Raw genomic sequence first — 14,305 nt, 5'->3', positions numbered from 1 at the left:
AAGTTGGTAAGGGGCTGTTGTAGGATCAATGCTGGAGAAGTTCTACAGAAAATAGTGGGAGATCAGGGGGAGAACCAGAGGTCATCCCTGGAAACTGTATAAAGAGGGTGTGAGTAGGGGAGTGAGAGGCAGGTTTTTTTCGTGCAGAGTTGTGAGTGATTGGAATGCCTTGCCTGAGAGTGTGGTGTCTGCAAGGAGTTTGAGTGTGTTTAAGACATGGTATGATGAGATGTGTGTGAGATAAAAGGACCTCCTAGATGAGTCTTTGACTCCATGAGGTCTCGTTTAATAATAATAATAATAATAATAATATTTTTGCTATCTGCTCCCATGGCTGCCAAACATTAGACATTTTCCTCAGCCACCAAAACAAACAACACAAACATATAGAATTTACAATTGAAATTTAAAGTCAGAACTCACTTCCCTTTCTAAATACATTGTCATACGTCTTCCTTCTGGCAGTCTTTTCTTCACTGTTTACCGTAAGCCTACACATACTAGCCAATATGTACACATAAACTCCTACACCACCCAACACAAAAACTAGTTGTCATTAACCTTCCTACCGGCTGAGGTGGATGAAATATCCAGACCACCATAGCATTCTGCATGGATCAAAACTTCATCGGCATTCTACCTTTTATCATGCCATTACCTTCCCTCCGCCGTTAATTCTTTTAAGGCTATTTTAGAGCCATTAGTGGATTAACTGTTGGTGCCTGACTTTTGTGTCACCTGTCTGTAAGCACACTGTTTTACTTGGCATTTCCTTTACTGTCCTAAGATATTTGACTTTTTTTGCCTCTAAAATGATTTTTTGTGTCTCTTCCCAAAAATTGAAATGGTTTCCCATGTGCGAAAATAATCAATCCTGAAATGACCATCGATCAGCCTTTGCAATTAATCTATTTAGTAATAGTAAATTTGCTGAATTTTATTCTTCCACTTTACTCACAATATAGAAACAATTTTTTTTTTCGAATTTTCAAATGTTTGCATTGAGCATATTATGTCACATATTTATATTTTTAAATAATACTTATTGAAATAAATATGACCTTTGTTTTATTTCCTAGCAAAATACCGTTATATGGATCATTGCATTTCAGTTTTAGAAACAAATTTTTTTTGTTTTCTTTTATGAACAAAAAATGATGTTATATTGCATAACTCGGTTTCCGATTGAGAGTCTTTTTAGTATCAAAAATTTATATCCGATGATGTTTTAGCAGGGATTCTTCGCTTTTTTTTTTTTTTTTTTTTGTAGGATGCACATTATGATAATATCCAGTGCGTAACCATGTAGATATGTTGAAAATGTAATATGAAGGATATTATATACAGAATGATTTAAAATTTATGCTCGTTTTGAAGATTTTCTAATACTTCCCTCCCCCTTCCTTATCCTCTCCTGGAATTCAATTACATAATCACTCTGAATTTCTACAGGTTTGAAAACATTTCCAGATAGTATTCAAAATCTATTACTTGATTTTACTATTTTAACAAAAGAAATAAGACAATAATATTGTTGTACCGTGAAGCTTCTTATTCTGTACTATTTCTTTGCAATCTAAAATCAGCTGTTCTACTGTCTGCTGAAATGATTTGAAATTTTAGAAATACTATGCTATATTTTCACCATGTAAAACTGTTTATATGCATACCACACAAAAGAAAGTTCAGTAGTATTATTTTTTGTTTCTTTTTCTTAAAATAATCTAAATATTTTTACTTCTACTTCTGCTGCTGGTTGCTATTTCTGAAGTAATCTACATCTTAGAAATACTTGATAGTAATCCTCTTAGCTGGAGGAAAAGGTAAAGGCTTAGATTACTCTCAGTGCTATTGAGAAAGAAAAGAGAGAACACTTAGCCAGAAGGGACACTAAAGTGCCTCAAGCTGTAGTAGACATACATCAAGAATGTCGTGTTTCATTTTCAATCGTTGATTAGTACACATCATAACATAGAGAAAAATATAGACATTTCTTTTACAGGCTGGTACAGTATTTATGCTAAAATAAGTTCTTAATTTATAATGATCAGTTTCATTTTTATTATAGAAAAAAATTAGAAATTATTTCATACAATTATCTTGAAAAAGAGGATTTGAATTATTTTAAAAGAAAAGGGGCATATGCATAATCTTTTTTTTTTTTTGGGGGGGGGGGTTATAGACTTATTCAATCTACAGATATTTCAGAGAATTTATTTTATAAATCATTTGCAAGACAACTGTTACAAACGTAAATCACTTGGGGAAACATGCCCATTTATTTTTGTGTAAATAACAGCAAAGGTTTAGCTACTTCAACAATGCCATGTATCTAAACTAGAAGAAAATGTCCTTATATCTGCTGATGTTAGAACTCTTACATAAATATTTTTTTCTGACATGATTTCTCTATTAGTTATAATGTACCCAATCTACAGATTTTTGCCCTCTTGTATTCTACCATCTTATGGGCAGTGATTTCTTCTTTACACAAACACACACACACACACACACAAGCAAAAGTATCGCTTATTACAAATTGGAGCATAATATCTTAACTATCAGAAAATATATACATATCAATTTAAACCATAACCATTAATTTCATTTTGTAATGACCAATTATACAGGGAAACCAAGAAAGTGAAAGTGCAAAGAACAGTAGATTACAATATAAAGAAAAAAAATGTAGTGATATGATTAAAGAATTTCATGTTATTCTCTATAAAGCAAAGTTGCTCAAGCACATCCTTCAGAAAATCTGTGAAGTATTCTTTGAATCATGATTTTGAACAAAAATATAACATAATCTCGAACGTTGGGAGCTGGATTTTTAAATAATATTTCAAATAATTATTGTGAATTAATTTCTTCGAGAACAAAGAAAATGTTTTGTGGAGTAAGCAATAAGAAAAAATTAGCAAAAAAAGAAAAAAGAAAAGAAAAATGAAATTGGTTCTCCAAGGTAAGGCACAATATTTAAGTGAAGAAATTATGCAAGGATCTTTATTTTGCCCAGGCATTAAAATCGGTTTTACAATAAAAAGGGAAAATAAAAATAATTTCTATGTTTTTATCATCATCATCATCAAATTCCTGACATGTACCCTCAAGGGGGGGGGGTACAGGATATGATAGTACTACATGAAAAACTTACATCATTACTAACTTCCTATCTACAATTTTCCTCCAAATCAATCTGTTACTTGTCAAGACTCCAACATTACCAGATCTTATATTTCTATCGTCTAAGGCACTTTGTACCGTATCAATCTGCCTATATCTTGATCTACCTCTGGGTCATTTTCCTGCCAACCTGGCAGAGAACACTTGTTTTGCTAATCTTTTTTCGCTCATTCTGTTTAAGTGACCAAACCACCTGAGATTAGCTCTGCTAACACATTCCTGGATGCTGACAATGTCAATTTCTTTCCAATATCCTTGTTTTTAATATGATATTGCCATTGATGCCATCTGTTCATGCCTCTAATCTTTCTCAGGACTCTCATATCTGCAGTCTCTAGTCTTTGGTCAAGTGTTTTACTTCTGACCCAGCCTCAGATCCATAAGTTAAAACTGGTTTGAACACTGTCTTGAATACAGCTAATTTAGTGTTCTGACTAATTTTTCTCTTATTTCATATGAATTTATTCAATTGACTTCCTACCATACAAGCTTTGTTGATTCTGTTGTCTATTTCCATATTTAATTTACCATCTTCAGTAAAAATTGTGCCTAAGTAGCTGAAATGTTTTACTTGTTCCACAGGTTCTCCATTCACATCACAGTTGACATTTTCAATGATTCTGCCTACTGTCTTTGTCTTTTTATTGCTGAACTTCATACCATATCTATTACAACAGTTATTCAATTTAGTCAGAGAATCTTGCAGACTTGTAGCGGATTTATTTAGAAGTATAGCATCGTCCACATAAAGCAAAGAGCTGACATTAACATCTCCAAATTTGATATCATATTTAATACCACTTTCCTTCATAATGTGATCCATATAAATAATGAATAACAGTGAGGATTGTTGTGTCGGAAATTACTGGCCCACTACAAGTCAGCCATTGGTTTCAGACACAACATGAAAGAATAGAACCTTAACGTAAAGACATGCTTGAACTCTCAAGTGTTTTCGTAGAGAGGCAACAACTAACTTGTAAATGTAAAGTGTATCAATTTAATTACTAATGTTCTTGTAAAATAATTCAAATATTGTTTTAGAATAATACCCAATACTGGGAAAATTCATGTTAACCAATCAGCAGAAGGCCTGATCATTACGTAATAGTCCATGACACAACAGAAATTCCGAAACATCATCTGGTAACCCCTGCAGTAACAGTTCCATCGAGAGGGCCGCTGAGTAAAGAACGTGACCTTACCTGACGAATTCAAAGACGGCTGAGTAAGTGATGTAGACAGAGAGAGAGAGAGAGAGAGATAGGGCGCTCACCGCTAAGATATAAGGAGTGCCGCGAACTTCAAATGCTCTCTTGTTTCCTGCATTTTTCCTGTGTGCCAGTTAGAAGGCCGTGGAGGCTGAGGAAGCTTGTCGCCAGTGTCCAGCAACCCTCCATGTTGCAGTGGGTCCCGTTGCATACAGGTCGTCCATCTGAACAACAAGGAACCAGCAGACAGGGCGATTGGTGAGCTACTGCTAATGTGACGATTATAAAGGACTCAACACTTTGGAAGGAATGAGTGAAGAAAGACAGCGGAATGACATTGAAATCTTGCCATATCCGAGGAAGGATCAGACATAAAACGAAGGGACCACCACACTAAAGAGATTAACCAGTAAGGCAAATATTTCTTACCTTATATGCATGAGAGGTGCTGTAGAAACCAGAGTGAACAAAAAAAAAAGGGGATCGCCTTAAGCATAACCCTGCTTGACCTGGCTAGAAGATCCATTTTGGACTATACATCTTGATTGGACCTTCCTGATGTGACTTGTAAATTTGTGTTTGTGTGAACTTTTAGTGGAACAGTTTTAGAAATGAAGTGCTATGTGAAATGTTATAAATGAAGTTTCTGCTCTGTATATTGAGCCTGTGATTTGTATAAGTTAAATAGCAAAGAGTTTACCTCTCATAAGATTAGCAATCTATAGGATTGAGAGAACGTGTCATGTATAAATTGATTTATTAAGTATTGTTAAACTTGCTTAAGGATAGGAGTATCGGTTAATCTTAGCGCAAACCACACCAATTAATTACTGCTCCTGAATTAGAATTGTTTAGGCTTGCACATTAGGAAGTGCGTGAGAAGAATTGATTGAGCCCATTGCTATTGAATGGCACTTGTGCATGAACCTACTTCCTTTTTTTTAGTATTATATTTACATGATTTTTCCTGTATATGAATTTAGCTGCATTAAAGTGTTTTATCTTAAATCAGAGTTTGTATGTTTCTGTTGTTTGAGAGTGACCTATCACTTATAAAAAACCGAACCCGTGTAAGTGGGGGGGGGGGGGAGAGACACTCGACATTAAGTTAAGAAGGGAGCCGCGACTGCATACCACGTGTTCCCAAATGCTAAGCAATATTGTCGAGATAGTTTGTTAAAGTAAGATTAAGTATCAGGAACTAGTCATCGGCTGGCGCAGTCGATTTAAGATAAACAAATTTGTCGGAGGCTAATTTCTGGTAAGTGTAAGAAGTAACCTGTAAAGAAAAGTAAAACTATACAAGTAAAAGCAAAAGAGAACCAAAAAAACAAGATATAATAGGATAATGTACATCCCTGTCTCACACCAGATTTAATATTAAACCATCTTCCTGTACTTCCTTCAATTCTAACTGCTGACTTACAACTCAAATAAAGACTAAGTAGTGGTTGATATAATGCCCCATTGACGCCATATAACTGTAGCGTATTGAATAGCTTCTCTCTTGGCACCTTGTCATATGCCTTTTCCAAATCGACAAAACTTAAATACAGATCTTTGTTATATTCCCGTGATTTCTCCACTATTTGTCATAAAGTGAAGATCTGATCCTGACAGCCTCTATTTGACCTGAATCCAGCTTGTTCTTCACCAAGCTTTTCTTCCACAATTCTTCTCAACCGTTTCTCAAGTATACTTGCATATATCTTACCAGGAACACTCAGTAGGGATATACCTCTGTAATTCTCACATTCAGTTTTATTTCCCTTTTTATATATGGGTACTATGAGAGCTCTACTCCAATCATCTGGAATTTGTCCCTCTGTCCAGGCATTCTGAACTATGCAGTGCAGCCACTGTAAGACTTTTATACCACCATACTTCAGCATTTCTAGTCGAATATCATCTACTCCTGCTGCCTTTCCATATTTCAAGCCTTTTGTGGCTTTTTCTACTTCAAGTATGGATATATATTCCTGATTGCATGCCTGATCAGTGTTTTTTTATCACTGTGCTATCACTGCTTGTTTCATTTAGCAAATTTTCAAAGTAATTACTCCATACTTCAAGGATATCTTTTTCTCTTGTTTTCATGTCACATTTATCATCTCTAATTCCTTTTACAGCACTCTTTCCTCCATTTCTAAGCTTCTTCAACAACCTCCAGAATATTTTGCCACCGTCTTGATATTTATTTTCTGTTTTCTTGCCAAAGAGGCCATGACTTTTGTTTAGCTAGTTTTACATAGTGTTTCGCTTTCTTACATTTGTCTCTGTATTTTCTAAGAGCAAAAGCTGACATATTTGCCAGGAACTTTTGATATGCTTTCTTCTTTTCCTTCACTGCCTCTTTAACTTCCTGTGTCCACCATGGAATTCTGATTTTTCTATCCTTGCAGACAACCTCACCACATGTCTCTCTGGCTGAATCAATCAGGGTGTTCTTCAAGGCTTGCCACTGAATTTCCAAGGTTTGGTTCCTGTTCTCAAGCTCTTTCATTTTTTTTTTTTCAATAATCTTTGTGTATTTTAGTTTACAGTTCACATCTGAGAGCTGATCAACTTTTATTCAGTTTAAAACTTTCTTACATGTTATTCTTTTCAACATGAAATTCAATTTTATCCTGCTCAAGACTAAATAGTGATCGCTTCCAATTTCAAATCCTCTGTACACTCTGGTGTCCTGTACCAAGGAGAACACAACACTATCAACAATAACATAGTCAATGAGACTTTTCTTATTCCTTGCCTCTTCTCTCCATGTGAATTTGCGCACATTTTTATGTTGGAACATGCGTTAGTAATAACCAGTCCATGTCCTGAGCAGAAATCCAACAGGTATTTGCCATTATTATTAGCTTTGCTCTTTTCTCCAAATTTTCCCAAAATATTTTTGTATGTCTGACAATCACTTCCTACTCTGCTATTTAGATCCCCAACAAGGACCAACTTTTCCTTTTTAATTGTGTCGGTAGCATTCTCTAGAGCCTCAAAAAATTCCTCCACTTCTACTTTAGTAGAAGCTTTTGTGGGACCATAGGCACAAATAAGTCTCATTGTCCAGTTCCCCATCTGATATTTGCCAAAATCACTCTACTTGATACTGCCTGCAATTCAAGAAGATGAGCCTCGTATTTTGTGTTGAATACTATGGCTACTCCTGCTTTTCCTTGATTGTCATTGCCTGAATATAACATTTTGTATTTATTGCTCAGAAAGATCTCACCAGTTTTTGTCTTTTTTGTTTCAGTCACCCCTATTATGTCGATCTGGTACTTATCTAATTCCTCTGCTAGCTCCATTTCTTTGCCTTTCAGGCTTCTTATGTTGATAGTACCGATCTTTAACTCTGGTGATGTTGAGTTGGGGTTTTTCAGATTTGTTCCAGTAGATGACTTTTCGCTGTTGGCCCTGGTTCCCTGGCGAAAACAACGGGGGCCTTGTTTAACCAGGCAACGTCCTAGCCGGCATGAAATTTTGTCATGTTGTACCATCGTTTTGTATTTTGGTTTAACCAATAGGAATACAATTTGTTCGGCTATATCCCAAATTGTCAGCCCATCATCATTCGTTCAGTATCCAGGTAGATACCCAACAGGGTGCACCACGAGAAGGTGAGGATTGGACATTAGGTCAGAAGCCCTGCGATTCTCCTCATTCCTTTAAAGGCTATGTGGAGGTCTCCTCTCAGTTATACAGCTTTGACCCTTAAGCACCCCAAATCTATGTTTTTAGTTTATCCAATATAACTAACATTCAGTTACCCAGCATAGAACAAGGAACTGAATTTCTTGTTATAGGCAACTGAGACGCAGCTATGAGCGTGAGATAATCTGATTAAGTGTTCTCTTCAGTGTGAGGGATTATCACACCTTCTAATGGACATGCCAGCTGAATTGAACTTCATATCCATGTTCTTTCAACAGATAGCATGCATCACATCCAGATTTAGCTGGACATCTATAGATGTCCTGGCCAGTTGGGGGTTAACACACTAAAAAACAGGACTTTGAAGATTTGCTCCAATAAACAAACACTTAAACATGAATTCAAATTTATCAGCAATGCCTTCCTGGAAAATGGCTACAGCCAAAATACTATCAACAGAAATCTTCACAAGACTCCACTTAAAAAAAATAAATAAATAAACTAGATTACAATAAAACTGTATTCATTCCATACATTAAAGGTATATCAGATAACATAAACAAAATACTACAGAAATACAACCTTAATGCCACCTTTAAACCTACTGCAAAATTAAAAAAATTAATCAATTCATCCAAGGATCCACTTCCTCCCATGGCCCACCCTGTGTTCATTGCGCCTGTAACTTGTCCTATATAGATAAAACAGGAGGCACAATTCCTATCAGAAAAAAAGGAACAAATAACAGTAATAAATCTGGCCTTTCTGATCATGCCCTGAATACTCTACATAGAATTATATTGAGGTATTCAATGAGCAGTTAATTAGGCTGTTTTATCCTCACTGTGAAATCAGGAGTTCAAATGTAAAGAATAAAATGAGAGAAGACTTACTGGTGAGTAAGCAAGAAGTATATGAGGAGTTAAGTAAGCTAGATATCAATAAAGTGATATGACTTGATGACATATCATCATATGCCTTAAGAAAGTGTTTCGAGGAGTTAAAATCAGCCTTTGCCCACCTGTTTAATAATAGTATTGCAACAATGCAAGTTCCGAAGGAGTGGATGAATGGTAAAATGGTTCCACTTCACAAAGTTGGTAATAAGCCTAAGACTCCAAATTATAGGCTGATCTGCATGTCTGGAGATGTAGTCAATGTTTGGAGAGGTTAGTGAGAGTTAGGATACAAAAGTGGGTTGATAACAGCTATATTCTCTCTCTTTTAAGGTTACACAGTGATCAGCACTCATATTTATGAATTTAGGGACACAAAACACACGTGTTGACAAGATTATTTTGTTGATTAATAATAAAATAATAACTTGACGTTTCGACCTCTGTATTGAGGTCATCATCAGAAGGATACATGTGTATGAGAACCAATCTACTTGTTGTTGCACTCTATACAGGTAAATTACATCTACATTGTTAACTAATCTTTTTTCTTAGCCTGCCCTCTAGTGTAAAAAAAAAATTCCCAATAAAAACTACAATAAACTCTGCTAAAGTTCTCACGTATATTCTCTGTTCTCATTAGCATGGATTTGTTAAAGGAAGGTCATGTTTTACAAACATGCTTATGTACTATAACAAGGTAACAAATCTTTTGGACAAGGCAGATGCATATACAGTGGTATACTTAGATTTTGCAAAGGCTTTTGACAGATATCACACCACAGTTTTTAACTAAACTAAAGGATGGGATTGGATAACAGATTAATGAGCTGGATAAGCAACTAGCTCTCAGATAGGTATCAGCAAATTGTTTATGGGGGTACAGTATCCTGGAAGAGGAAAGTCACTATTGTATGCCACAGGGGCTTGTTTTGGGACCACTGTTATTTAATATGTATATTAATGATAATGGGTGATAAAACTTTTAACTGGTGATAAAACTGTTTGCAGATGATGCACAACTAGGGAAAGTGATGAGGAATCAAGCACGTGTTGTGGCTTTACATGAAGACTTGAATAGATTGTATGAGTGGACAACAGTATGGAACTGTTAGTTCAATACTGCAAAAGTACAGTTATGAAATTTGGTAGGCAACAATGAGATGCAAAGGATACACATGATGGAAGAGGAAGTTTGAAGAAATTGAGGATACAAGAGACCTTGGAGTGGTGACGGAAAAGGATCTGAATTTCAGAGGTCACAATGCGCAAATTTTGAAGTCACCACATCAGATTATGGCAATGATGCTGAGGATTTTAGCTTGTAGAAATAAAGATGTTCTGTTTCATTGTATAAGACCTTCTTGTGATAAAAGTTTAATGGAGTGAAACAGCATTAGGAAACAAAAATAGCACTCAATGCTTCCAATATTTCATCTCAGTTACAGAGACATCGTCAGGCAGTACAAAATGAGACTTGTAATGCACCCACAAAGGCAGCACAAAACTAACTACAACATGGGGGGGGGAACTCTCTATGGACATATCAGCAGCCTAGGATGTAACCTAGGATCTTGAAGTATTAGTGGTTCCCATATTTTAGGAAGTTTTATGCAATCATATTTAAATTAGGTTGATTTTTAAAAACAGCAGCAAATTCTAAAAAGACTTTCTCTTCTAAATTTACTGTGATGGAACATGATAGTCTTTTTCCAAATAATGTTGTGAGCCATATTGAAAGCATGGTCTGTAATGACAGATTAACCATAGTTATGACTGCAGATGTATTTTTTTTATGTTCTTCCATTTGGATGTTAGCTAATCTTCCTGTCTGTCCACAGTAGGCCAATTTGCAGAAACAAGGAATTCTATATACACCTGAAACTGAAAAGGGAGGGAATTTTAAATAATGCTTGAGAAGGGTAGATGATTTTAAATAATGCTTGAAAGTGGTATACAGAGATATTGTACTTCTTTAAAATTCTGGATATTTTTTTTTCATATGCCTCAGCATAGGAATGGTTATAGCATTACTAAAATCTTCTGAAGAGAAGGTCATGGATTTGGAGAAGGAGTGATTATTTTTTTGATATTGTGGGAACTGTAACCATTAGATAGAAAAGTGTGGTGCATATGATTATTACAGTTCCCACAATATAAAAAAAAAAAAAAAAAAAAAAAACAATCCTTCTTCCATTCCACTATCTTCTTTTTAGAAAGATTTTAATAATGCTATCACCATCTCATCCCCCTTTATGTCTGAGGCACATCAGAAAAAATATCCAGATTCTTAAAGAAATACACTCTTTGCATAGCTTTCAAGTCCCACTTAAAACTAGCTAGCCTTATCTGCTGTTGGAAGAGAAATCTCATTGGAACCAAGGTTATAAATTCTATGGGTTAGTGTTTTTATGACACCATATTGTTCAGAAGGGGCTGTTAGGAGAGTTTGTGAATTGGATTATAGGGTGAAGTCTATTGAAATCACATAGAAAAGTATCTTCTAATGTATCTGGGTCATGAGACCAAATAGAAAAGATATCATCTACATACCTCAACCAGATAGAAGGTTTGAGCGAGGCTGAGTGAAGAGCTTGTTTTTCAAAATCTTCTATAAAAAAATATTGGCAAGGGGAGGTGACAGGAGGAGATCCCATAGAGGTATCCTCTATTGTTTATAAATTTTGTTCCTCCAAGAGAAATAACTGGAAGGGATAACAAAGGAAAAGAGGTCAGTGATATCAAAGAAAAACTTTTTTTAAAAAGCAATAAGGTGTTATTTAGGGGAATGCTTGTGAACAATGAGGCGATGCCAAAACTCATTACAATATCAGTATCATTAACAATTATATTTTCAACGAAGATTTCAAAATGGGAAGATTCCATGTCATTTTTATGTATGATGTGGTGTAATCATTAATGGGGGGGGGGGGGATCAGCAAGAGATTTTGATAACTGTTTAGATAATTTAAAGCAGGAAGAATCAGTGGTATCTACTATTGTAGGTGAAAATTGGATTTATGAATCTTAGGCAAGCCATATATTTGGCAGGGGGGGGGGGCAACTGAAGGTTTGAGTTTTTTTGTGATATCAGAAGGAAACTTTTTTTGAGTAGGCTTTTTAATTTCTTGATTTGCAATTTTGTGGGATCATAATCTAAAGGTCTGTAGGTGGAGCAATTATTATTATTATTATTATTATTTTGACACCTCCAGGGAGTCCAAAGACTCGTCGAGGGAGAGTGTGCCGACAGCATCGAACAATTGGTACCCTTCCAACTACTAACCGCGCTCAAACTTACTTAACTGAACCATTAGTAGCAGAGGCTCTACCAATCGACCAACCTTCGCTGCCAATCTCTGAGAATGATATCAATTTTCTTATTGTATTCACTAGTATTGAGGATAATGGCAGCACTTCCCTTGTCAGACCTAGTAATGACTATGCTGTTATCTTTATGTAGTTTATTGAGGGAGACAGATTTCTTTTGGGAGGTGAAGATCTAGAAAGTGAACTGTGACATCAAGCTTAATGTTATTAGGTATCTCAGGAGCTAAGTTACATATACCACATTCGATGTTGTACATTAGATCTAGTACCAGTACTTGTTGAGGTGCAACAGCAAAATTGTTGTCAAGACTTAGGAATTAACGACACATTAACTACAGTACAAAGAGGTTTCACCTCAGGAATTTAGAAGAGAAAGACTTTTCAGAATCTGCTGTTGCTGTTAAAAATTTGTCTAATTTAAATAAATAAATATGGTTGTATAAAACTTTCCAAAATCTGGGAAACACTAATACTTCAAGATCCCAGTTTATATCCTAGGCTGCTGACAGGTGTCCATAGAGGGTGTGCCACCTAGTTAGGACTCTAGTCCTTCGTCCACATGTTTCAATTAGTTCTGTGCTGCCTTTGTGTGTGTGTGTGTGTGTGTGTGTTACAAGTCTCATTTTGTACTCTCTGATGACAGCTCTCTAACTGAGATGAAATAATGGAAGCATTAAATACTATTTTTAATTGTTTCCTATTGCTGTTTCACTAAATTAAACTGTTATCATGAATTCTTCAAGGCACTTTTGCCTTAACATATGTATAAGGCCTTGATCAGGCATCATATGGATTACTGTTCACAGATTTGGTCCCCTGGTTTTCATGGTATATTGGAAAGGATCCAGAGAAGAATGACTAGGGTGTTAAGAAATGTGGATATGAAGACAGATTGAGGGAATGCAGTTAGTAAAACCTTGTAAATAGGAGGAAGAGAGAGGATATGACTGAGACATTTCAGTTGGTAAAGAGTTGTTACCAGGTTTATGTGGAAGAAATTTTTCAGAGAATGGAAGAAGGGGGAGAATCAGGGGGTACATTCCCAGAAACCATATAAGGAAGGTGTGAGCAGGGGGATAAGGAGCAGATTCTCTGCATGTAGAGTGGTTGTTGAGTGGAATGCATTGATATTGTAGAGAGTGAAGATACACTGAATGAGTTTAAGATGCACTTTGATTGGCATTGTGTGTAACAGTTGCACCTCCCATGATGTCTTTTGACTCCATGGAGGTGTAAATAATTATTATTATTATTAACATATGACTTTCATGGAGTCAGTGACTCATCGTGGGAAGTACACAATATTGCCCACAATGCCCATCCAACCATGCTTTAAATTGATTCAATGTGTCTACATTCACAATCCATTCAAGCAATGCATTTCACTCACCAACCACTCTCCATGCAAAGAACCTTCACCTTACTCCTATGGTCACACCCTCCTTATAAAATTTCCAGTGATGGCCTCTTGTTCTATGCCCCCTCTCTCATTCTATGAAAAATCTCTTCCATGTCAACCTGATAACAACCCCTGACTAGCTTATATGTCTCAATTATATCCCCCCCCCTCCTCCTATTCATGAGGCTCTGCAACTTACATTCTCTCAATCTGTCCTTGTACTCCATATTCCAAAGACCACTCATCACCTTTGTGAATCTCTTTCCAACATATCCGCATCACCATGAAAATCCGGTGACCAAATCTGTGCACAATAATCCATATGAGGCCTGATCAAGGCCTCATACAATAGCATCATAACCTCTCTATTTCTGCATGTCAGAAATAGAGGGTCCTCCACATGATTGCCATTATCCAATGTGATGTCTTTACAACTTGTGCAGTGTGGCTGCTGAATTTCAGGTCCTTGTCCACTATCACTCTTAGATCTCTCATCTCCTCTATTTCCTTTAAATTTTCCCCCACCAAATGTATACTTTGCATCCCATCGTTGCTTACCAAATCTCAAAACCTTACACTCTGCAACATTGAACTAACAGTTCCACATATATATATATATATATATATATATA

At 35.9% G+C, this 14,305-nt stretch overlaps 1 protein-coding gene across 1 annotated transcript in view; it reads right to left on the bottom strand.

Annotated features, from left to right (window-relative positions):
- LOC150095530 (receptor-type tyrosine-protein phosphatase epsilon-like) overlaps positions 1 to 14,305 on the bottom strand; it is an 858,461-nt gene that overhangs the window by 194,689 nt on the left and 649,467 nt on the right. The gene's annotated exons all lie outside the window — the stretch shown is intronic.

This window comes from Typopeltis vanoorti, chromosome 20 (assembly GCF_054136105.1).
Source record: "Typopeltis vanoorti isolate ZY-2024b chromosome 20, IOZ_Tvanoo_1.0, whole genome shotgun sequence".
In the NCBI taxonomy this organism is placed as follows: Eukaryota; Metazoa; Arthropoda; class Arachnida; order Uropygi; family Thelyphonidae; genus Typopeltis; species Typopeltis vanoorti.
The sequence above is the reverse complement of the archived record's forward strand: the minus strand, read 5'-3'. Positions and strand labels throughout refer to the sequence as shown.